Source organism: Balaenoptera borealis (genome assembly GCF_965194805.1).
Source record: "Balaenoptera borealis genome assembly, chromosome: 3".
Taxonomy (NCBI): Eukaryota; Metazoa; Chordata; class Mammalia; order Artiodactyla; family Balaenopteridae; genus Balaenoptera; species Balaenoptera borealis.
In genome coordinates, this window is record NC_138866.1 from 181,351,946 (window position 1) to 181,375,412 (window position 23,467).

General features: G+C 42.9%; 1 protein-coding gene and 1 long non-coding RNA gene across 2 annotated transcripts in view; one reads left to right on the top strand and one right to left on the bottom strand.

Annotated features, from left to right (window-relative positions):
• The window catches only part of LOC309625887 (uncharacterized protein), a gene marked incomplete at its 5' end in the record, with an annotated part of 120,243 nt that overhangs the window by 69,665 nt on the left and 27,111 nt on the right, over nt 1-23,467 (bottom strand). The gene's annotated exons all lie outside the window — the stretch shown is intronic.
• LOC309626725 lies at nt 6,425-23,359 on the top strand. Its single transcript, XR_014243372.1, has 3 exons — nt 6,425-14,479; nt 14,511-17,045; nt 17,111-23,359. It is a non-coding gene; the product is annotated as an uncharacterized lncRNA (long non-coding RNA).

The following is a 23,467-nucleotide window of genomic DNA, read 5'->3' on the forward strand; positions in this document are numbered from 1 at the left end:
TCCAGCTTTCAGGGAGGTATTTGAGATAAGAGTCAAAAGAGTTCCTTGGAACTTTGAAGAATTTTTGTGAATTCCCTTTTGGAATTCAGAAACCCAAGCAAGTTGTAGGCAGGCAGTAAACGTGAATGCTTTAATTTCTGGTTAAAGGAAAGACAAGGTGAAAACCATAGGAAACTGTTTTTGCTTCATGGACCAATCTTCAGATAACACAAAGCTGAGAGCCAAATCAGATGGATAAACAGGCAGAGAAATAACAACAGTAAAAGGAAGAAAGCAGAGGGGAGAGGGTGGAGTGATATGAGTCTGTGTCACTGGAGGAAACACGGTGAAGGCCACCTGGTGTGAGTTTAATTCTTGCATCTCACAGTTACTTGTATCAGAGAAAGAAGATGCCCCTGGACCGTAGATCCCACAGCCTCTAAGGGGAGGCCGGGTATACAACACTCCTATTAAATGACTTGGGTGGAGGGTTCGACACGCTTTCCAGAAACTCCTAGGTGTTCAGGGCTTCATTGTGAAGAGGTAGCTATAAAACCCCCCACCTGCATGAAATTATAACCAACAGGATCAACGACTTCCTCTTCTTTTTTGTTTTTTGGGTGTTTTTTTTTTTTTTTTTTTTTTGCTCTGAACTATGTGTTTACAAACAGAAGTATAAATAACAATTGCCTGCCTTTTCTGTATGCCTACCATGCCAGAAATTTTCATCTCATTGGATCACTCCAGCAGCCCTTCGAAGTGGGTCATATGATCATTGCCACCTGCAGAGGAGGGCACTGGGGTGGAGAGCCCGTATTCAAATGTGGATCTGATGCCAGAGGCTGCATTCTCAGCTTCTTCCCCAAGGCTTTCTGCTGAAGAGGAATCCTAGCTATTTTCCCCCAATGCACGTGAATCTGCTTTTTCACCTGTACACAACTGGCAGTTTCTTGAGGCAGGGGGTAAATTAAGGAGAACTTTGCAATGCATTAGGATATTTTCATACCAAATAGAAGCTAAGTTCCAATGATTTGCTGTTGGTTATCAAAACAGAGATGAACAGTCTGAGTCATACGGTAATTTCTTTCCAATTTGGCTTCAGCGCCCATTGCTAAGTAATTTCAAAAGTGGGCCAAAGGCGTGGGAATGACTTGAGTGATGTCATGATTAAGCAACATGATTACCACCCTGGGAGGCTGAGATCTGGATTCTAACGTGGTGCTTACTTCTCGCCACCCCTCCTCCACCCACCCATCCAAGTTCAGATTAAGCGAGTTGCCCCCGTTTTGTGGTTTTTATCTCCTGGCCGTGCAGCTGCCTGACGCACTCTCATCTTTCAGGCCGAGCTGCCAATTTTCCATTCTGGGTTCCAGGATTAAGACAAAGAATCACCCTCCAAAATGATGTCGGAGGTTTTTTTTTTTTTTCCTCTCTTTCTCTCTCTCGGCATCAGTGTTTTTAATGGAAACCTGATTCACTTGTCACCAAAAAAAAACCCAGAGTGCTGCATCAGAGGATTTGGACAAAACCTCTGTCCTGGGATCCTATTTCTCAGCACACAGCTGATCACCCTGTGTGCTGAGAAGAAGGCGTCAGAGAAAAGCCCAGAAAGGCAGCCCCTCCCAGGGGTTGGATGGAGGTTCTCTGAGACCCCAGGGGAACGTTCTTGAACAGACGATGTCCTGACACATGAGAGCACCTAACTGTGTCAGTTCTGGGAGGTTCACCATCTCTAGGATGAAACGTCCACAATTCAACAGTATCAGATATAACAATATTAAGATTCAAAGTGTTTTGAATACATACATACATACCGTCTTCTTGATTGTTCTCAGAGATGGGCTCTGCCACTAACCAGCGGCTGGTCAAACTATAAATTGGGAAAGATTTTAGGAATCTCTACTTCATGGGTTTTAAATGAGAGAAGGGGCGTGGATCAGAGATCCGGCCCACAGAAAGCAGCAGAAAGAGGTAGTTCATGGTGGGGACGCTCGTTCCAATTACCTGCATCAAAAATCTGTTTCTTCCATTTACTAGGCAGGTGAGTAGAGTTAGTGACTCGACCTTTCAGTGCCTCCCATTTCCTCATCCAAAATGGGGTGGAAATGATAATAATAGCATCTCCTCATAGAGCTGTTTCGGGTATCCAATGAGTTAATATGTGTGAAGCATCTAGAACCATCCTAAGCACATAATATGTCCTTTATAAGTGTTTTCTACCATTCTTATAGTAAGTGTCCAATAGACGGTTTGTAGGAATGTATTATTAGGGGAAGAGTGGTCCCTTTTATGTAATTCTATACGTGATCTTTAACCCTACAGGTTAGCATTTTTTTTTGAAAAAGATAATATTTCTTTTCTTTTTCAAAAATAAATTTATTTATTTACTTACTTATTTACTCTATTTATTTATTTATTTATTTATTTTTGGCTGCGTTGGGTCTTCATTGCTGCTCACGGGCTTTCTCTAGTTGCGGCGAGCAGGGGCTACTCTTCGTTGCGGCGCGTGGGCTTCTCATTGCAGTGGCTTCTCTTGTTGCGGAGCACGGGCTCTAGGCGCACCAGCTTCAGTATTGTGGCACGCGGGCTTAGCTGCTCTGTGACAGGTGGGATCTTCCCCAACCAGGGATTGAACCCGTGTCCCCTGCATTGGCAGGCGGATTCTTAACCACTGAGCCACCAGGGAAGTCCCCAGGTTAGCTTTTTATTATTTTCTTTTTAATTTTTATTGGAGTATAGTTGATTTACAATGTTGTGTTAGTTTCTGCTGTACAACAAAGTGAATCAGGTATACATATACATATATCCACTCGTTTTTAGATTCTTTTCCCATATAGGGCATTGCAGAGTACTGAGTAGAGTTCCCTGTGCTATACAGTAGGTCCTTATTAGTTCTGTATTTTATATAGAGTAGTGTGTATATGTCAATCCCAATCTCCCAATTTATCCCTCCCCCCCATCCCCCCAGTAACCATAAGTTTGTTTTCTACATCTGTGACTCTATTTCTGTCTTGTAAATAAGTTCATTTGTACCATTATTTTAGATTCCACATATAAACAATATCATATGATATTTGTCTTTCTCTGTCTGACTTACTTCACTCAGTATGACAATCTCTAGGTCCTTCCAGGTTGCTGCCAATGGCATTATTTTGTTCTTTTTTATGGCTGAGTAACATTCCAGGTTAGCATTTTAGATAGGTACCTACAGGTAGCCTCAGATAGACATGGTCATCTTTGCCAGTACATAGAATAAGCACATGGCGACAAGGTCAGAGTTCAGGGGAGAAAAAGATAAATAATATTTACTGAGCATCTACTATGTGCCAGATACTTCACATGTATAGACTCAATCAATCCTCACGATAACCCTGAAGGTAAATGTAGTATAGGTGAGAATAAATGCACTGAGAAATAATTGACTGCAAATCACAAAGCAGGAAGCAACAGGCCAGGATCTGAAGACCATCTGACTCTGCAAGTCCACATCTTCCCCCTACCTCCTGCCTTGGGAAGGAACTCAGACCGAAGATCTATCAATCAGCCCCTGCTCAGTGATGCCCCACTTCACTTTTAACAGGAGGCAGGGTCCTTTGCTCCACATTAGAACATTAAAGAGGCAGACACGCCTGCTGACAATTCCCACTGAAGTGTGAATACCTGATATGAGGTCCTTTCCTGATACCAGATTTGGTTGTGACAGGCACAAAAGGGCACTGGTCCCAGAAAAGGGAGGCCAGATCAAATCTACGTCACCACTTCATACTTTCCTAGTCAGTGCTACTTGCTCTGGAAAACTCTAACTTTTAATGTCTGCCACTTATAGGGTTGGCAGACTTTAAAATATCTATTATTTTTTTTAGTGTAAGTATGTCCCATGCAATATTTGGGGCATACTAAAAAATTACTTGTTCTTTAATCTGAAATTGCAGTTTAACAGGGTAGCCTGTATTTTACCTGACAACCCTAGTTCTTTGACCTGAAAGCTTTCCACTGAGATGTCACACAGACAGAAGGGATAAAGATACCATCATGAAGCGTCCTGACATCAGAGAAATCGTCCCAGTGCCTTCCTAACCCACAAGCTTAAAATGAACTTTGAGCTACACTCATGAACGTGTACACTGGGCTTGGCAACAGCCTGTCCCCAGGGTCCCCAGACCTACTGACCAAGGGAGTGGTTACCAGGTGGTAGTGAGGGGATGAGGAGGAGGGGGCAGGATGGGTTGTCACACTGCGCTTTTTAAAAAAATTTTTACTGGAGTCTAGTTGATTTACAGTGTTGTGTTAGTTTCTGCTGTACAGCAAAGTGACTCAGTTATACATATACATATATCCACTCTTTTTTAGATTCTTTTCCCATATAGGTCATTGCAGAGTACTGAGTAGAGTTCCCTGTGCTATAGAGTCGGTCCTTATTTGTTATCTGTGAAGCCCACATGGTAGATTTCTATTGCCGCAAATTACCACAAACTTAGTGGCTTAAAACAACACCCATTTATTATCTCAGTTTCTCTAGGCCACCTGTCCAGGTGGGCTTAACCAGGCTTAGGGTCTCATGAGGCTGAAATCAAGGGGTCGCCAGCCTGGGCTCTTATCTGGAGGTCCTGGGGGAGAATTTGCTTCCAGACTCACTGAGGTTGTTGACAGAACTTAGTCCCTTCTCGTGCATTTTAGGACTGACGTCCTGTGTCTTGGTCAGCTGTCAGCCGGGAGCCATTCCCAGCATCTAGAGCCCACCCACATCGCTGGCTCATGGTCCTCTCCATCTTCAAACCAGCACCAGTGCATTAAATCCTCATCAAGCCTCAGACCTCTCTCTCTGACTTCCTGCTTTCCTCTTATGCTAACGACTCATGGAATTACCTTGGGCCCATCTAGATAGCTCAGGTTAATCTCCTTATTTGAAGGTCGACTGATTAATGACCTTAATTACATCTGCAAAGTCCCGTTTGCTGTGTAATGCAGTACACAGGCTAACACTAGGGGCAAAGATCATGGGGCCAAAATTCTGCCTACCCCAACAGACTTTGGAAGTCGACAGCTATTCTGGTTAGGGTTGGACAACCTCCCAAAGCAGAAGCAACTTCCTGTGATATTGGGGGCTACAAGTGCTCACTTATCCACTGCTGGTCCAGTGCGAAATAATCAAGGTAGAACCGAAGGAACTCTCTTCTGATCCCAGCTCTGCACCTGCCAGATCAGGTGAACCTAGACAAGGCAGCTGAAGTCTTGTGTCTCCCTCTACTTTATCTGTCTGATGTGACAAACTGGAGGAAGAGTCTACCTCTTGACCAAACACCCACGTGTGGGTTTTAGGCCTGACCCTCAGGCTCTACCTGCCAGGCCTCGTGCATTGCAGCCTCCAAGGGAGCTGAACTGAAGGACTCCGTGCCCTGGCCTTGCACTTGCACTCGTCTGTATTCCCAGGCCAGATGTCTCTATTTGGAGGCATCTTTATTGGGGAGCCTTCAGCAGACATCTTCTTCAGGAGACTGCTAAGCCCTCCTAATACAGAAACCTTGAAGACACCTCTCCATGCTGACTTAGTATTCAGAACTGTTCCACGCCGACCCCCATCCCAGCCCAGGTCCACAAAACTGCAGGCACCTTTGGCTCAGGGCTTTCCCAATAGTGAGAAATGCCCTATCTGTGCTGCTACTCCTGACCCTCGCTTGGTGCTGTTCAGGGGGAAATGGAACAGGAGGCACCAGCTCACTCTCCAACCCAGCCTCCTGCTTCTACTATGGCAGTGAGTAATCAAAGCCTTGACTGTGACTTTCACTGTTACTTTCACTGTCCTAATCGGTTGCTCCAAAAGACACCTGGCAGTCCAGCTCTCTCCAGCTCAGCAGAGCTCTCTCATGCGGGATCTTAGTTCCCTGACCAGGCATGGACCCCGAGCTCGCTGCAGTGGAAGCATGGAATCCTAACCGCTGGACCGCCAGGGAGGCCCCTCCAGCCCAGCAGAGCTCTTGACAACACTGGTCAGCCCAGTGGTCCTAGAAGCAACATGAGCTACATGACTCATTCATTCATTTATTCAGTAACATTTATTCAGCACTGTAATGGGTGGGGCTCTGGCTGGGTGCCGGGTGTACACAGATTAGTGAGATCTGTTCCATCACTGGCAGGAAGGTTATACTGCTGTTGAGGCGTGTGACCCATGAATTATGACAGTGTAGTTAATTCTCCCATCAAGTATTTGCTGAAAGCTTAACTTCGCACTTGAGATCCCATATAGTCCTCAGAATGACTCTTTGAGATAAATTTTATGATTATCTTTACGGATAATTAAACCAAGGCTCAGAGGATGAAATATTTTGCTCAGGGCCCCACAACTGGTCAGTGACAGTCAGGATGCAAACTCAGGACCTCATTTAACTTCAGTGCCCTCTCTCCTTCATCCCAGCTAGAGACATGTCCTCTTAGGACACGTAAGACAGGGCTGATTCTTCCTGGGGTTAAAGAAGGAGAGGAATGCTATAATACCTCAGGACTTTGAAAAAATAAAGTGCTACGTATGATGGTTGCTGCTATATCATCATCACAATTTACACTCTTAGTACTTCTTTTTTAAAAGTACAGTTGGTTTACAATGTTGTGTTAGTTTCAGGTGTACAGAACAGTGATTCAGATATATATATATATATATTCTTTTTCAGATTCTTTTCCATTATAGGTTATTACAAGATATTATAAGTTATAATATAATAATATAATTACAAGATACATATAATTACAAGATATTATAGGTTATAATATATAATATAATTATATATAATATAATATATAATATAGGTTATAATACCCTGTGCTATATAGTAGGTCCTTGTTGTTTATCTATTTTACATATGGTAGTGTGTGTCTGTTAATCCCAAACTCCTAATTTATCCTTCCCCTCCCCTTTCCCCTTTGGTAACCAACCATAAGTTTGTTTTCTATGTCTGTGAGTCTATTTCTATTTTTTAAATAAGTTGTTTGTATCATTTTTTTAGATTCCACATATAAGTGATATCATATGGTATTTGTCTTTCTCTGTCTGACTTACTTCACTTAGTATGATAATCTCTAGGTCCATCCATGTTGCTGCAAATGGCATTATTTTACTCTTTTTAATGGCTGAGTAATATTCCATTGTATATATGTACCACATCTTCTTTATCCATTCATCTGTTGATGGACGTTTAGGTTGCTTCCATGTCTTGGCTATTGTAAATAGTGCTGTTGTGAACATTGGGGTGCACGTATCTTTTCATATTAGAGTTTTTGTCTTTTCCAGATATATGCCCAAGAGTGGGATTGCTGGATCATATGGTAGCTCTATTTTTAGTTTTTTTAAGGGCCTTCCATACGGTTCTCCATAGTGGTTGTACCAATTTACATTCCCACCAAGAGTGCAAGAGGGTTCCCTTTTCTCCACACCCTCTCCAGCATTTATTATTTGTAGACTTTTTGATGATGGCCATTCTGACTGATGTGAGGTGGTACCTCACTGTAGTTTTGATTTACATTTCTCTAATAATTAACCATGTTACTTTTAGTACTTTTAATAAGTAAGATAAAATAAAAGGTCCAAGTCATCTGTAAGCCATCATGCAAAGACCTGCATCCTCTCTGCAGTGGAAAGTCCCCTGCGGTCTCTGTCACCCACTGACCTCATCCACAGTCAGTTCCTCAGAGGCTGTACTGAGGACACCAATATTCAAGACAGTGGTGCAAATGGCCTTCTTCAGGAGGGATTTTGGAAAGTCCGTCTTTACATAAAGACCCATTAAACTCGATGACTCTCAAAAAATGCTTTCTCTTCAATGAGGTCCTTTAAGGATCAGACGCCTCTCCAGACATAAAAGAATCCATTTATCCCATCTCACCAGCTTGAAGGGAAAAGTGAGACATGGGTGTTGGCAGAACGCAGGGTGACAATACAGGGCGCAGCCCTCAGAGCCAGGAAGAGGGCAGAAGCCAGCATGATGTAATCACCTCCTCCCTAGAGTATTTCCTCTCAGTTTCCAAGGAGGGTGAAGTTGTTGGCAAATATTTCAGATAAGTGCTCTCATCAGAATCCATTCACTGGTGCTCTAGAGCGTGTCCAGGCAGAGATGGATGCCACGGGGCCCAGCCCTGGCCTGTGCCCTCCAAAGGTGACATCGGAATCTCACTGGTTTACTCCACCCCGACCTCTCACCCTTCTTCCTTTCCAGGCTGAAAAATGCAGCAGTCCACACCAACTCTGGAGGCCCTGCCCCTTGGCTTTGTTTCTGCTCCTGAAACATTCTGCAGCCACAGAGCAAATCCAATGTTCTTTTTTTTTTTTATTGGAGTATAGTTGATTTACAGTGTTGTTAGTTTCAGGTGTACAGCAAAGTGAATCAGTTATACATATACATATATCCACTCTTTTTCAGATTCTTTTCCCATATAGGTCATCAAAGAGTATTGAGTAGAGGTCCCCGTACTATACAGTAGGTCCTTATTAGTTATCTATTTTATATATAGTAGTGTGTATATGTCAATCCCAATCTCCCAATTTATCCCCCCGCCCTTATCCCCTGGTATCCATAAGTTTGTTTTCTACATCTGTGACTCTATTTCTGTTTTGTAGATAAGTTCATTTGTACCCTTCTTATTAGCAAATCCAGTGGTCTTGTCTCAGGTCACCCTCAGACGGACATAAATCAGTCAGCTGCCGTGACTGTTTATGATACCCTTTTTCCTCTTAGATCTCAGTTCCTCCTGGACTATAGAGGTTCACGGTACAAACAAAAAAGACTGAATTTTATTCTGCCAGGTTCGATGGTAGCCACATCATAACCTCACTTAACACCAGCCTTCCTGGTTATCAGATAAGACTAGTATATGCATTTATCACCTGAAATTTTATAGAGTACTTTAAGTTTATTGCAGAAGGCTCCTAGAGGGCTACAGAGTGTCGTGCTGCTCTTATTGGCTATTGAGTAGTAACAGCAATCATTGGAATCCCCATTCATTTGCATTCCTTCTCTTAATAAACATCTATTGAGCACCCACTGTATGCAGGGCCCTCTGCTGGACACCCACGGGGTACAGAGACACAATCTCTGTCCTTCCAGAACGTACCATTTCCTACTGAAAGCAAGCCAAGCAGAGTACAGGAGGGGAGGAAACTAAGGTCCTGGGTGGTGTGTCCTATTGGTTCCACAAAACTTGACACTGTGAATAACCACACAAGGCTGATGCTGAGGCAGGTCCCTCTGTAGCCATGTGAGAGGCAAGGCCCTGGCAAGCCCCCAGTTACCCCTCATTGGGCTTTAATGCATGCAGGTCGTTTGGTGTCTGCCAAAGGCCGACAGAGTTAATTTCAGGTCTGTGGGCACTTTGGGGCTTTAAGTGCAGTCATTTTAAATTCATGAGAGGCAAAGGAGAAATAGCTGGCTCTCCAGCCGTACTGGGCGGCCTTACTGATCCCTTACTGGTAAGGGATCAGAGGAGCCACGCCCTAGTGGGGCTGGGGAGAGTGATGACTCACGCTGAGCCATTAGGTAGGGCAGGAAGCAGCTGATTCTAGGCGGGGCCTGCATCCCCTGGTGGGCAGGTTGCATTAGGGTCTCGGCAGGAGTTTAACTGCAGCTCTCCATCTTTCTTGGGTTCTTCCTGGGAATTTGGGGAAAGAGAGTTGAGCACTCAGATGAGCTAAGCTAGACAAATAGGAAGGAAATGTGGGGTTTTGCCAGCCATCACCTTAAAGTAGGTGACAGCAAATCTGAACTGCGGAGCCTCTCAGGGAGATAAATGGAACCAAGAGGAACACAGGACAAACAAGTAATCCTTTCCACCCCTTTGGCTTTGGAGCTCAGAGCACCTGGTAAGAACCCCCAAAGTTGTAGTTTTCCAGGAACTGCCAGCAGCCTGGAGAGACCCTCTTGTGTGAGTTCCATAGAAACTTGGCTTGGCCATGGTGACCTTAGCTTACTTCCATTCTCTGCACCTTGAAAATCCTCATTTGTAAAATGAGGTTAATAACATAAGCCACCTATTGGGTTGTTTGTGAGGATTAATGAATCAAAACATATGAGACACCTAGAACAAGGTATAGCTCAGAGTAAGGGATTAATCAATGTTTGGTTCTTTTGAGGGGATCAAGAGGAAGGAAGACATGTATCAACACCAGCAATTGGTAGGGATGTTGATTGTTAAATTATGGCTGGAAGTAACCTTATGTTCTTCCTGGTGTTAGTAAGCCACAGTAACACATCTTCCTGCAGGAAGTGACCCTGCCCCTGGTGAACCCAACCTGGATACAGTTCTCTCCTTGTTCTAAACCTGAGGCTGTGCTTCCTTCACTGTCTAGAGCAATGCATCTCAAACTTGAATGGTGCATAAATCACCTGGCAGTCTTTGTAAACTGCAGATTATGACTCAGTAGATTTGGGGGTAACTGAGACTCTGCATTTCTAACAAGCTCCTGGGTGATGCCACTGCTGCTGGTTCACAGACTTTGAGTCCCCAGGATCTAGTTAGCACAGTCCAGCAGAACTTCCCGTGATGATGGAAATCTTCTGTATCTGCACTGTTCAATACAGTAGCCGTGAGCCATAATCATATTTGCCTGTGGGGCACTTGAAATGTGGTACTGGAAACTGAAGTTTTAAATTTAACTGAAGTGTAAATAACCACAAGTGGTTAGTGACTGCAGTACGGGTCAGCACAGCTCTAGACCCTTATGTCCAGGAGGTCAAGGTCATGAGTTGGATCCTCGTTAGAGTCACAGACAAGACTGTGTTCAGGACCACATATTATGTATTGGATGACAGTGGGGCCTGAGCAAAAGAGGAAAATAGCTCTACCCAGACCGTCTGTTACTGAACCAAACTGGGGTCCATTCACCTGCTGCCTGGCAAAGCCAATCTACTGACACCGGGTTGTGGTGAAGGAAAGTACAGTATTTATTGCAGGGTGCCAAGCAAGGAGAATGGGCAGCTAATGCTTAAAAGACCCCAAATCCCCAATGGCTTTCAGGGAAGTGTTTTTTGGTTTTTGGTTTTTTTTTGGTTGCGTTGGGTCTTTGTTGCTGTGCACAGGCTTTCTCTAGTTGCGGCGAGCAGGGGCTACTCTTCGTTGTAGTGCGTGGGCATCTCATTGCGGTGGTTTCTCTTGTTGCAGAGCACGGGCTCTAGGCACACAGGCTTCAGTAGTTGTGGCTCGTGGGCTCAGTAGTTGTGGCTCGCAGGCTCTAGAGCGCAGGCTCAGTAGTTGTGGTGCACGGGCTTAGTTGCTCCGCAGCATGGGGGTTTTCCCAGACCAGGGATTGAACCCGTGTACCCTGCATTGGCAGGTGGATTCCTAACCATTGTGCCACCAGTAAAGTCCCTGGGGAAGGGTTTTTAAAGGCAGCATTTGGGGTGAGGGTTGCAGCTTGTGGACTTTCTTCTGATTGGCTGGTGGTGAGGTAACAGGGCAATGTTTCAGAAATCTTAACCATCAACCTTCTGGTTCCAACCAGTCTGGGGTCTGTGTGCTTGTTGTCAGCATGTAGTTAGCATCTTCCACATGGGCAGGAGTCTTAGTTTCTGAAGAACAACTCAAAGAGATGCATAAGACTGATAATATATATCTCTTGAGGAGGAATTCTGTTTTATTTCTGAACTATTGTTTAAGGTATCATTACTTTTTTTGCTTACCTGCTTTTCCTTTGTTTCTGCAATCCCTCACTTCCCTAATTAGTAACTGCTTGAGTCTGCTCTTTGGAACTCAGGGAAGGCCTAGGAGACTAAAGCCTTTTTCTACAAACAAGAAATGGGGGACACAGAGGGGCTTTTGTACCCGGGAGGACCCCACGGTGTCCTGCTCGATTTCACACCTACACACCCAGAAAATACAGTCAAAATATATGCTCTGGCGTCTGTAATTGTTGGTAAAAATAACCTTCCTATTTGCAGACAAACTTCCTGGCAGAGCTGTCTGATCAACTCCCTTCCTTCACCTCTGGACCTGGGGCTAAAACCACTGTTTATCATCTTTGTGCTGGTAAAGAAAAAATAAGAAGAAGGTACTTAATTAACATTGAATCAGCGATAACCTCAGCTCCATAGTTTTAAATCCTTAGTTGTTTGTCCTGCATGTCTTCAGTGGGTGCCCTTGATAGCCACACACATAATAGAAATAGACATTCTCTGAACTTAAAAAATGGAAAGTTGAATGAAATTAAATAGGTGAAAAGATCTTTCTCTGACTATATTGATAAATAATAATGTAAGAACTTGGAATGTTTGGTGAAGAGGAATTTTCTTCCGGTTAAAAATTACATCCAAGTCTTTAGCTTCCTTCCAGGCTGTTCCAAATAATCTTTGATTTCTGCCGGCACTTTCTTGGATATGGTTCACTTGTCAAACATCCTGGATAAATAGTGATGAGCCTTTCACCCATATCGGTGACAAAAACTGACTCTGATCCAGAGCATGGAGCTGGTTTCTGAATAGATGCTTTAAAATGGATATGAAAAGAAAGGCAGCCCTGTGTTTCAATGCATCTTTGTGAGAAATGTGTCCATGCTCTTACCTGCCTTGGATGTGACATGTAAGAGATCAATTTCAATTGTCTCCGAGTTACAGTACTGATTTTAGAAATGACATGGCATTTTTTTGACACTTTGCATTTTTAGCATGTGAATATTTGGAACTATAGGCAACACTTTATACACAGGTCAAAGTAAAGAGCTATTGTATTAGCTATAGTTATATGTTATATATAACCACAATTATGAGAAATCCCTACTGCGAAAAAGAATACAAAATTGAATTTAATAACAACTAGGTCTTTAATGCTTACCTTAAAAAAATTTTTTTTTATTGAAGTATAGTTGATTTACAATACTGTGTTAATTTCTGCTGTACAACAAAGTGACTCAGACACATGTAGACATTCTTTTTTATATTATTTTCCATTATGGTTTATTATCTTTTATTTTATGATACTAGAAAGTACTTTCTATACCTGCATTGCTTTTATTAAACATGTTATAGGAATGAGATATATTGAGAGACTATCCAATATATGCCCTCATACTATGCTACCAAGATATGTGTGTTGAAAAAGAATGATTCTTTTTTTTTTTTTATAAATTTATTTATTTTATTTATTTATTTTTGGCTGTGTTGGGTCTTCACTGCGGTCCGTGGGTTTCTTATTGCGGTGGCTTCTCTTGTTGCGGAGCACGGGGTATAGGCGCATGGGCTTCAGTAGTTGTGGCATGTGGGTTCTGGAGTGCAGGCTCAGTAGTTGTGGCGCACGGGCTTAGTTGCTCCACGGCGTGTGGGATCTTCCCGGACCAGGGATTAAACCCATGTCCCCTGCATTGGCAGGCGGATTCTTAACCAATGCACCACCAGGGAAGCCCTGATTCAATTCTTATTCAAGAACAAAGCTGTGTTTCCTGCTGTAGTGAATAGTGAGAGGGGGACCTTTACAATCAACATGCCATAGAAATTAAAGTGGGATTAAACATTAAAATGCCTTAGAAATGGACTATAAAATATAGGAAGATTGAACATTTTGTTTATTATGACAAAGCACCTACTAGATTAACTCTCAGATGAGGAAGAATTCTAGTGGTCCAAGGAATAAAGGTGTATTTTTCTCTTTTCTTTTCTCTTTTTATTGCCTCCCCTGTCCTTAATTTCCCTTTCTAGCTATCTCTGTTCTTCACCTGTTAGAAAGGTTTTCTTTATTTCTTTGTCTATCCAATATTTTCTTCCACTGGAAAGATGTCTCCCCTTAACTGGCCATCAGATGTACCCACGCAAGATGTGGCAGAGAGATATAAACAACACACCCAGGATCCCTTCCCACAGGCAATTTAGACTGTATCTGGGGAGACAACCCTGCATGTATGAAGCGATGAGCAGAAGTAAATATGTGATTGAAAACCACTCACCACTCACATAGAAAAGGTGGATTGTTTGACCACAAGAAGGAGAAGGGAAAAAAATCTCCGTGAGGATTCGTGATGTAAGGCTAAGGGCTGGGAAGTAACTGCAGGAAACCAGGCCAATATATTGAGCGTCTGGGAGAGGCTAAACTAAGCCTCTAAGACTAAAAGTTTATTTGGCAATAATAGCTCATTTAGGCAGAAGCAGTCTGGGCACAAGGCCACAAATGTGAGCGCTCCTGAAAAAAAGCCCTTGACAAAGCTTGTATTGTACACCTGTTGGGTATGGACAGGCTAGTTCTGGCTCTTCAGTGATACCTGGACCTACAAATGATAACCTGGACATCTGCTTAGAAGAATTAGAGAAGTACTTATATGGATCAAAAACTCCGGAGTAATGCAGGGACCTGAGATCCGGTGCCTGGACCAGAATCAGGCAGAGCTGGGTCATCAGGATCTTATCCAAGCTCTTCTGTGTCATTTGAAGCTGCAAGTTCCTTTTGTTTCATTAATTGCCTTTCAGAGAGAGTGCTGGGTAATGTTTGGCCAGGTCTAAGTAAGGATACTTCTTTGACCATCAGCCTTGGGGAAAAGGTTGGACTAAACCTATGGTGATTTTACATAGTACGTTTGGAGTTGTATCTTGGCATTGTGAGTTGCATTCTTGATAAAGTGTGTTCTCAAAAGCATGTTGCTGAGGGTAAGAGAAGAAGACAGAAAATAAAAGCCCATGAACAGTCAAGATCTTAGGAAATGCTACAGGAACTGATGAATAAGAAACAAGAGTTTGGTCTTGACAAATAATGAAACCGTAGAGAATAAATGAGAGAAAAATATTGAATGCTATGATCACTTAAGAATTTTTTTTAAAAATTCACGGCTGTAAGTTAATGAGATCAAATTGAAAGTGACTCATGTTGAAATTTACAATAGCAGGGATAAGAAGATACAAAAATTTCTTCTTCAATTCTTCAAGTCTGAGAACTAAGGGGCACCAGTGAGATTGTGTCTGCATGGCAACACAAACAGATTTGAAAGGTTAAAAATTCACACAAACAATTATTTTCTTCACTCATGCAAATGCCTAGATTGCTGCCTTTCCCACTGCATTGGTGAATAGGCCTTTGTCTCAAGGGTCTTTGAGACTCAGCCTTTGTTGAGAATCCCTGGGGGATGGGGAGGAGCAAGTCGGGGCAAGGGAGGAACTGTAAAGTAGTTTAGAAGACAATCCTTCTTTTTTATGGAACAGATTTTTATATTTTTAATGTTCTTTTTTTAAGGTTTCTAATCAGTTGACTTTATTTTTTTCATTAAAAATTTTTTAAAATTATTTATTTATTTATTTATTTATTTATTTATTTATTTTTGGCTGTGTTGGGTCTTCGTTGCTGCATGCCGGCTTTCTCTAGTTGGGGCTACTCTTCATTGTGGTGGCTTCTCTTGCTGTGGAGCATGGGCTCTAGGTGCACAGGCTTCAGTAGTTGCGGCCCGCGGGCTCAGTAGTTGTGGCTCGTGGGCTCTAGAGCGCAGGCTCAGCAGTTGTAGCACACAGGCCTAGTTGCTCCGTGGCATGTGGGATCTTCCCAGACCAGGGCTTGAGCTCGTGTCCCCTGCTTTGACGGGCAGACTCCCAACCACTGCACCACCAGGGAAGCCTGGTGTGCGGGCTTCTCACTGCGGTGGCTTCTCTTGCTGCGGAGCATGGGTTCTAGGCTCACAGGTTTCAGTAGTTGTGTTACGCGGGCTCAGTAGTTGTGGCTCTCGGGCTCTAGAGTGCAGGCTCAGTAGTTGTGGTGCATGGGCTTAGTTGCTCCGAGGCATGTGGGATCTTCCCGGACCAGGGCTCGAACCTGTGTCCCATGCACTGGCAGGTGGATTCTTAACCACTGCACCACTAGGGAATTCCCATTAAAATTTTTTTTTAAATTTTACATTGGAGTATAGTTGATTTACAATGTTGTGTTAATTTCAGGTGTACAGCAAAGTGATTCAGTTATACATATACATGTATCTGTTCTTTTTCAGATTCTTTTCCCATATAGGTCATTACAGGGTATCGAGTAGAGTTCCCTGTACTACAGTAGGTCCTTGTTGGTTATCTGTTTTATATATAGTAGTGTGTGTATGTTAGAAGACAGGATAATTCTTCATGCAACTAAGTATTTTTTGTTAGAGTCCCAGGGTATGTCCCATATTATGGAGCCCTACCCAAGCACACTTTTCAGAAAGGATCCCTGGCTCTGTGTGACCCACAAAGCTGAGAGCTCTCTATGTACTGCCCACCCTTCCCATATTGGGGCTATTTGTCACTCTGCATTCCCATGGCCCAAGGCCATGAGTGATCAACGTGATTCTCTAGCCGGGTGAATATATTTGAAATGTGATTAAAGAGAAAAAAAAAAAGAGATGAAAAGGCATCAGAGCTTGGATTTAATTGTTGATTTATGAGAGAAAACAATGATACTGGATTGATAAGGTGTATGTGATCCCCAACTCAAACTAGCTAAAGCAAAGAGAAAGTTATTCCAGGGTACAAGTGTCTCATGGAGCCCAAGGAAAGAAAAGATGCTGGGTCTCAGGGGGGAAGGGATCCAGGCTCTCAGGTCCTGGCAGCATCTTGCTCCTGCTTGGTGAACATCTACCCCTTCCTTCCTTAACTCAGCCAGCCAGGTCCTGGATCCTACCTTAATCACGACCTCAGGAGCACAGAGGTCCCCTGCGGAGGTGAGCCTACTCTTTACCTTGCCCCAAAGCCTTGAGATACATAAAGTGTACTACATCCTAATCTCTGCTGCCTTCCCTCTCACCAGGAATCCCTGGAACCTGCAAGGCTTCTGACCACACCCCAAAGGCATCTCAGGGCATTCTCTTCCTCTGCCGGCTGGGACCCTAGTCACCCTTCAGGGACCAGCTCAAATCTGTAAAATCTTGCCCAACTGTTCTACCCCAAACTAGCCTTTCCTTCCTTTGTCTCCATTGAGAAGCATGTTACTAATCTTTTAAATTTCTCTCCACAGTCAGCCTTGGCACCTAGTAGTGGCTTAATAAGTATGTACCACGTTGAACCAAACCAGCACGTCTGAGCCGGCAGGTCCGTTCTTCCCAAGGTGGACCGCCAGCCCTCCTGGACACGTCACATGAATCATCATGACACTGACAGGTCTGGGGGTTGCCACAAAGAGCTTGTGCCCAAGTCAAACAAGGAGATAGCTTTGACACTGACAGGTCTGGGGGTTGCCACAAAGAGCTTGTGCCCAAGTCAAACAAGGAGATAGCTTTGACACATGTAAATCCATCTTTGTAGGTAGAAAAAGACATAAAGTAATGACTCAGAGGAACACTGAAAAGACAAAGTAGTGTTACATCTTCTTTTCAACGTTCCCATTGTCCCTGTGTTAAATATCTAAGCACCAAGTTTTGCCCTTGAAGTGCTGTACTGGCTACCAGCTTGGTGACTTTTTTTTTTATTGAAGTCTAGTTGATTTACAATGTTGTGTGAATTACTACTGTACAGCGAAGTGACTCAGTTTTTGACTTTTTAAAATATTCTTTTCCATTATGGTTTATCACAGGATATTGAATATAGTTCCCTATGGTATACAGTAGGACCTTGTTGTTTATCCATTCTTTAGATAAAGTCTGCACCCCTATGTTCATAGCAGCACTGTTCACAATATCCAGCTTAGTGACTTTAAGGTGCCGTTTGATCCCAACTTGATCAAAAGCCACCTCCCTCTTTGTCCAACTTCAAAGAGTAAGTAGGATGTAGGAAAAAGCATCTTTTTTTTTTTTTTTCAAAATTTCTTCCTTTGAAATTTGTTTTTCTGTGATATCTGAGGGTTTCTAGTAAGAAACAGTAAGTAAAATAAGACAATCACAGAATCGAAAGCTTAACCCCCATTAAGTAACAATACAGGTTCACATGTATTCCTTGTGTTGTGCCCTATTTTTGTAAGTAAAAACAAAAAGACAATCAGCTCCAGTCTTTGCCTTCAGAATCCCCTCTCAACATCTGTGCTTATCCGAACAGCTAGTGCTGTGTCTGTCCTCTTCCTTCTGGGCCACCTCCCATACACTCCCACCCGGAGACCAGCCTCCAGCAGGTCAGCCAGTGCCCCCGTAAGCTTAAAAGATTCATGAAAAAAGACAGCCGTATACTCTCTCCCCTTGTCGAGTTGGGGGGCACTTTCCCTGGCAAGGACTCCCCAGGGGCGTGTTACCATCCACTTTAGCTACAATCACCATTGTTCAGCCAAGGTTCCTCTACCAAAAGCCATTGTGCAAAAGGACTTGCTTTCCCATTTGGGTGCACACCAGGGCCTAGGTCTGTCAGTTCTCAGGGCTCCCTGGCATCGAATGCTTCCCCTAGGGAGGTGGTGCCTCTCTGGTGGGAAGCAAAAGCCACCACTTGGCTCCTGACAACCGACGCCCAGAGCATCCTGGTTTGTCTTGGTGTCTAACAGCTCGAGTTAAATTGCGTTTTATCCCTAAGACAACACTTTCAATATCATGGCGTTTTGCAGATAGTAAGTAAGCACGATATAAACAAAACTGCAGCAAAGGGACATTTATGTTTTCATTTGGTGGAGTGGGCTTTTTTGGTTTTTGTTTTTTGTTTTGTTACTTTGGTTGAATCATAGTCCCCCGGTATTTAGAAAAGAACAAAAAGGAGCAGTTTCCGGATCCACCTGATAAAAACCTCTGGGCCTGGACTCTCTTTCATTGCCCATGGGATTAAATTTTAGAGCCAAAACACTAGTAGAAAAGAATGCGTTGAAAAAGGCAAAGCAAGGTTCTATTTTTAAAAAATGAAACCTGAAATGGGACTTGAAAGAGGTTCCATGTGTAAAGTTGTCTAGGGAAAGTTTATTGAATTTTTATTCTTCATTTTAGTTTTGTTTTGGGCAAGAAGCAATCCAGAATTCTCTTCAGAATACGAATTTTGACACCATTAATAGCTGGACTTTGCATTCTCTTTCTCCACCAACAAGCAGTCTTGTTTCCTGGATGGTTATAGCTTATTTGTATAGAGAAGATGTTTTGTAGAGACCTTTGCTTACCAAGCAGAGCTCAAGAGTACTCACACTGTGTTTCTGGAATCCTCTTTTCAAAAAAATTTTATTATCTATCTATCTATGGTCCCACCACGTGGCTTGCGGGATCATAGTTCCCTGACCAGGGATTGAACCTGGGGACCAGGCAGTGAGAGTGCAGAGTCCTAACCACTGGACCACCAGGGAAGTCCCTTTAATTTTTATTTTCGATTGGAGTATAGTTCATTAACAATGTTGTGTTAGTTTCAGGTGTACACCGAAGTGATTCAATTATACTTAGACATGTACCTATTCTTTTTCAAATTCTTTTCATGTCTGTCATTACAGAAGATTGAGTAGAGTTCCCTGTGCTACAGTAGGACCTCGTTGGTTATCTGGAATCCTCTTGTCTTCCTTTTAAGGCCTGCTTGCTTCAAATTTCTTTTATACTGACTTTTTATTTCATGAGAAATACATGGTCATCAAAGAAAAAAATCAGAAAGTACAGGCAAGAAAAATAAAAATCACCTGTAAACCCACTCTTTAGATAGGATGATGTGGTAGGTATATCCTTCATATTTATAAACAGAGTAAGTTTTATTTGTTTGTTCTCATTTTTTAAAATTTTATTGACGTATAATTGCTTTACAATGTTGTGTTAACTTCTGCTGTACAGCAAAGTGATTCAGTTATACATATACATACAGTCTTTTTTAATATATTCTTTTCCATGATGGTTTATCACAGGATATTGAATATAGTTCCCTGTGCTATACAGTAGGACGTTGTTGTTTATCCATTCTCTATATATAATAGTTTGCATCTGCTCATCCCAAACTCCCAGTCCGTCCCTCCCCCACCCTCCCTCCCCCTTGGCAGTCACAGTCTGTTCTCTATGTCTCTGAGTCTGTTTCTGTTTCATAGATATATTCATTTGTGTCGTATTTTAGGTTCCACATATAAGTGATATCATACGGTATTTGTCTTTCTCTTTCTGATTTACTTCAGTTAGTATGATAATCTCTAGTTGTATCCATGTTGCTGCAAATGGCATTATTTCATTCTTTTTTTATGGCTGAGTAGTATTCATTGTATATATGTACCACATGTTCTTTATCCATCATCTATTGATGGACATTTAAGTTGTTTCCATGTCTTGGCTATTGTGAATAGTGCTGCTATGAACATAGGGGTGCATGTATCTTTTCAAATTATAGTTTTTTCTGGGTATATGCCCAGGAGTGGGACTGCTGGATCATATGGTAGTTCTATTTTTAGTTTTTTAAGGAACCTCCATACTGTTCTCCATAGTGGCTGCACCAATTTATATTCCCACCAACAGTGTAGAAGGGTTCCCTTTTCTCCACACCCTCTCCAGCATTTGTTATTTGCAGACCTTTTAATGATGGCCATTCTGACCAGTGTGAGGTGATACCTAGTTATTGTTTTGATTTGCATTTCTCTAATAATTCTTGCTTCTTTTCTTTTTTATTTATTTATTTTTAAATTTATTTTTGGGCTGCGTTGGGTCTTCATTGCCGCACGCGGGCTTTCTCTAGTTGTGGCGAGCAGGGGCTACTCTTCATTGCGGTGCGTGGGCTTCTCATTGCAGTGGTTCTCTTGTTGTGGAGCACGGGCTCTAGGCACTTCAGTAGTTGTGGCACGCGAGCTCAGTAGTTGTGGCTCACGGGCTTTGTTGCTCTGAGGCATGTGGGATCTTCCCAGACCAGGGATCGAACCCATGTCCCCGGCATTGGCAGGCAGATTCTCAACAATTATGCCACCAGAGAAGTCCTGCTTGTTTTCTTGAATGAAGGTGGCAGACATTCTTTGTATAGAGAGAGACAGAAAGTCACCATGAAGCAGAGCCTCTAGGTTGTGTGAAGGTCACTTCAGTGGCCCTTTTAGTTTTGCAATAATAATGTTCAGCAGGATCTCTTGGTTCTGAGTTCAGAGTTCAAGTGGATCTCTTCCTTGAATTAACAAAGCTGACCCTCCCTCCCAAACTTCTCTCCATTGATATAAAAATATTTGGGAGATGGTGGTGGACCAGTTGAAGAGCTTGGTGTTTGTCTCGGGTTTGGTGCGGCCTGGTCATCCGTTCCCTGATCCTCAAAGGTCGGTGTTGGAGAGGCTGGTTGGAGTGGATCGAGGTGGGTCCAGAGAAGAGCCAGGAGATGGTTTAAATAAAAAAAACTTGACAAGGACACACGTCCAGGTTGGAAACTCAAGCTCAGCATGTGGGGACCGTGGGAAAACTATACACAACCCAGCACGTGGTTGCTGTTCAAAGCAACTCCAGGCCTAGTCACCTTGGCGATTTGTGCCTTGGGGAGCAATGGCTGAGGAGAAGAGTGCTCACTAAGAAGGGTCATTAGCCTCCAATGTGGCGGTGCATCTGAGGCTCGGGCAGAAAAATGAACCAATGGAGTCATCCCAGTAATGGTCGACAACCATTTTCTGCCAAACTACAGTTGGCCAGCCTTCAGTTACAACACAGGGAGGCTGCAAGGAGCAGTGAGGGAGGGGTGGGATGGGGAGAGGGACTGTGGAGTCTCCAACTCCCCCTCTGCCTGGCATGAATGCAGGTGTGTGTGTGTGTATGTGTGTGTGTTGGGGGATGGTACTTCAGAAGTTGGGGGATTTGAACACCTGGAGGTGGGAAGGGTCCTTAAGAAGACATTATGAGTGGAGCGTGTAGGTGTGGAAGCAATCAACTGTACACATGTGACAAGACTGTATTTGTGCCCTAAAGGGGAGAAGCAAGTTATACCTTGTGTGATTGTGCTTGTGTATGTGTGTGTTATTTTTATTGAAGGCAGCCCGTTGATTGATGCTAGTACTTTAGTTCAGGGAACTTCAGGCATGGATGACAGAGCAAAGCAAAGTGGTTTTTTTATTTTGGTGACGTGGTCTTTCTGACCTACCTCTTAAGTATCCAACTATTTCACTGATAGGTCAAGCCAGTTCCATTATTCCATCTCATAATGATTGGATGGAATCAGGAGAAAGGCCTACAAAAAGATATAGGGAGGAGCAAAGGGGATCACTGAGAAAAAGGACCTCCTAGAGCCAGGTGAGTTTTGATAGTCTCCAAAGCCACAAAGTCCCATAGTCTTCGCTGCCCAGCTCCGCACCCTCTGCCTATATCACTGGCCTGGGAACAAGTGCAGCCTCCTCTCAGTCACAGGTTTTTGTTGCTAGTTTTTCATTTTTGCCAAAATTTAAAAACTTTTAAAATAAAATTTCTAAAGATAAACAGAAGTAGAAGGAACAGTATAATTAACTCCCAAGTATCCATCCCTCAGGTTTAAGAGTTATCATTGATGTCTCATCTATCACCATCTACTCCAACAAGCATTTTGAAGCAAATCCCAGACATCACACCATTTAGACAGATGATAGGTAGGTAGGTAGGTAGATAGATAGATAAATAGGTAGCTATCTTAAAAACAGGTATATTAGTCTGCTCAGGTTGCCGCAACAGAATACCACAGACTGGGTGGCTTAAACAGAAACTCATTTTCTTACAGTCCTGGAGGCTGGAAGTCTAAGATCAAGATGCCGACAGGTTGGTTTCTGGTAGGACCTCTCTCCCTGGCTTGCAGACGACCTCCTTCTCACTGTGTCTTCACATGGCCTTTCCTCTGTGCATTTCTGGTGTCTCTTCCTCTTCTTATAAGGACACCAGTCCTACTGAACTAGGACCCCATCCTTATGACTTCATTTGATCCTAATTACCTCCTTAAATGCCCTATCTTCTCATGGAAGTTAAGGCTTCAAGGCAGGGATTTGGGGGGAACACAGTTCAGTCCAAAATACAACGATTTTTAAAATATAAACACAATACCATTATCGCACCTAAAAATACTAACAACAGAGGTACCAACTACTGTGTATAAAATAAATAAGCTACACGGAAATATAGGGAATATAGCCAATATCTTATAATAACTATAAATGGAATATAACCTTTAAATATTGTGAATCACTATGGTGTACACCTGAAAGTTATATAATACTGTACATCAACTATACCTCAATTTTTTTAAAAATGAAAGAAAAAATAGTAACAGTACTCTCTTAATATCAAACATTTAGTCAAAGTTCAACTTGTCCCAATTGTCTTAGAAATATATTTCAAAATAGCCTCAGAGTTGTATCTCATTGATAGCCTATAGGAATATCTTGTTTTTACCTTTAAAAATCCATCAATAAGTGTGCATTTACTGAACGCTTACTATGTACTCAGCATTGTTCTAAGCACAACGAGGAGTTAAATGCCCGTGTCGGGAAATGGTTAGCAATGAGGTCAAGGAGGTTGGATGGGGCCAGATTACAAAAGATATTAAAAGTCATAGCAGTGGTTAAGAATCCGCCTGCCAATGCAGGGGACACGGGTTCGAGCCCTGCTTGAGGAAGATCCCACATGCCGCAGAGCAGCTAAGCCCATGCGCCACAACTACTAAGCCCGCGTGCCTAGAGCCCATGTTCCGCAACAAGAGAAGCCTGCGCACCGCAACAAAGAGTAGCCCCCTGTTCACCGCAA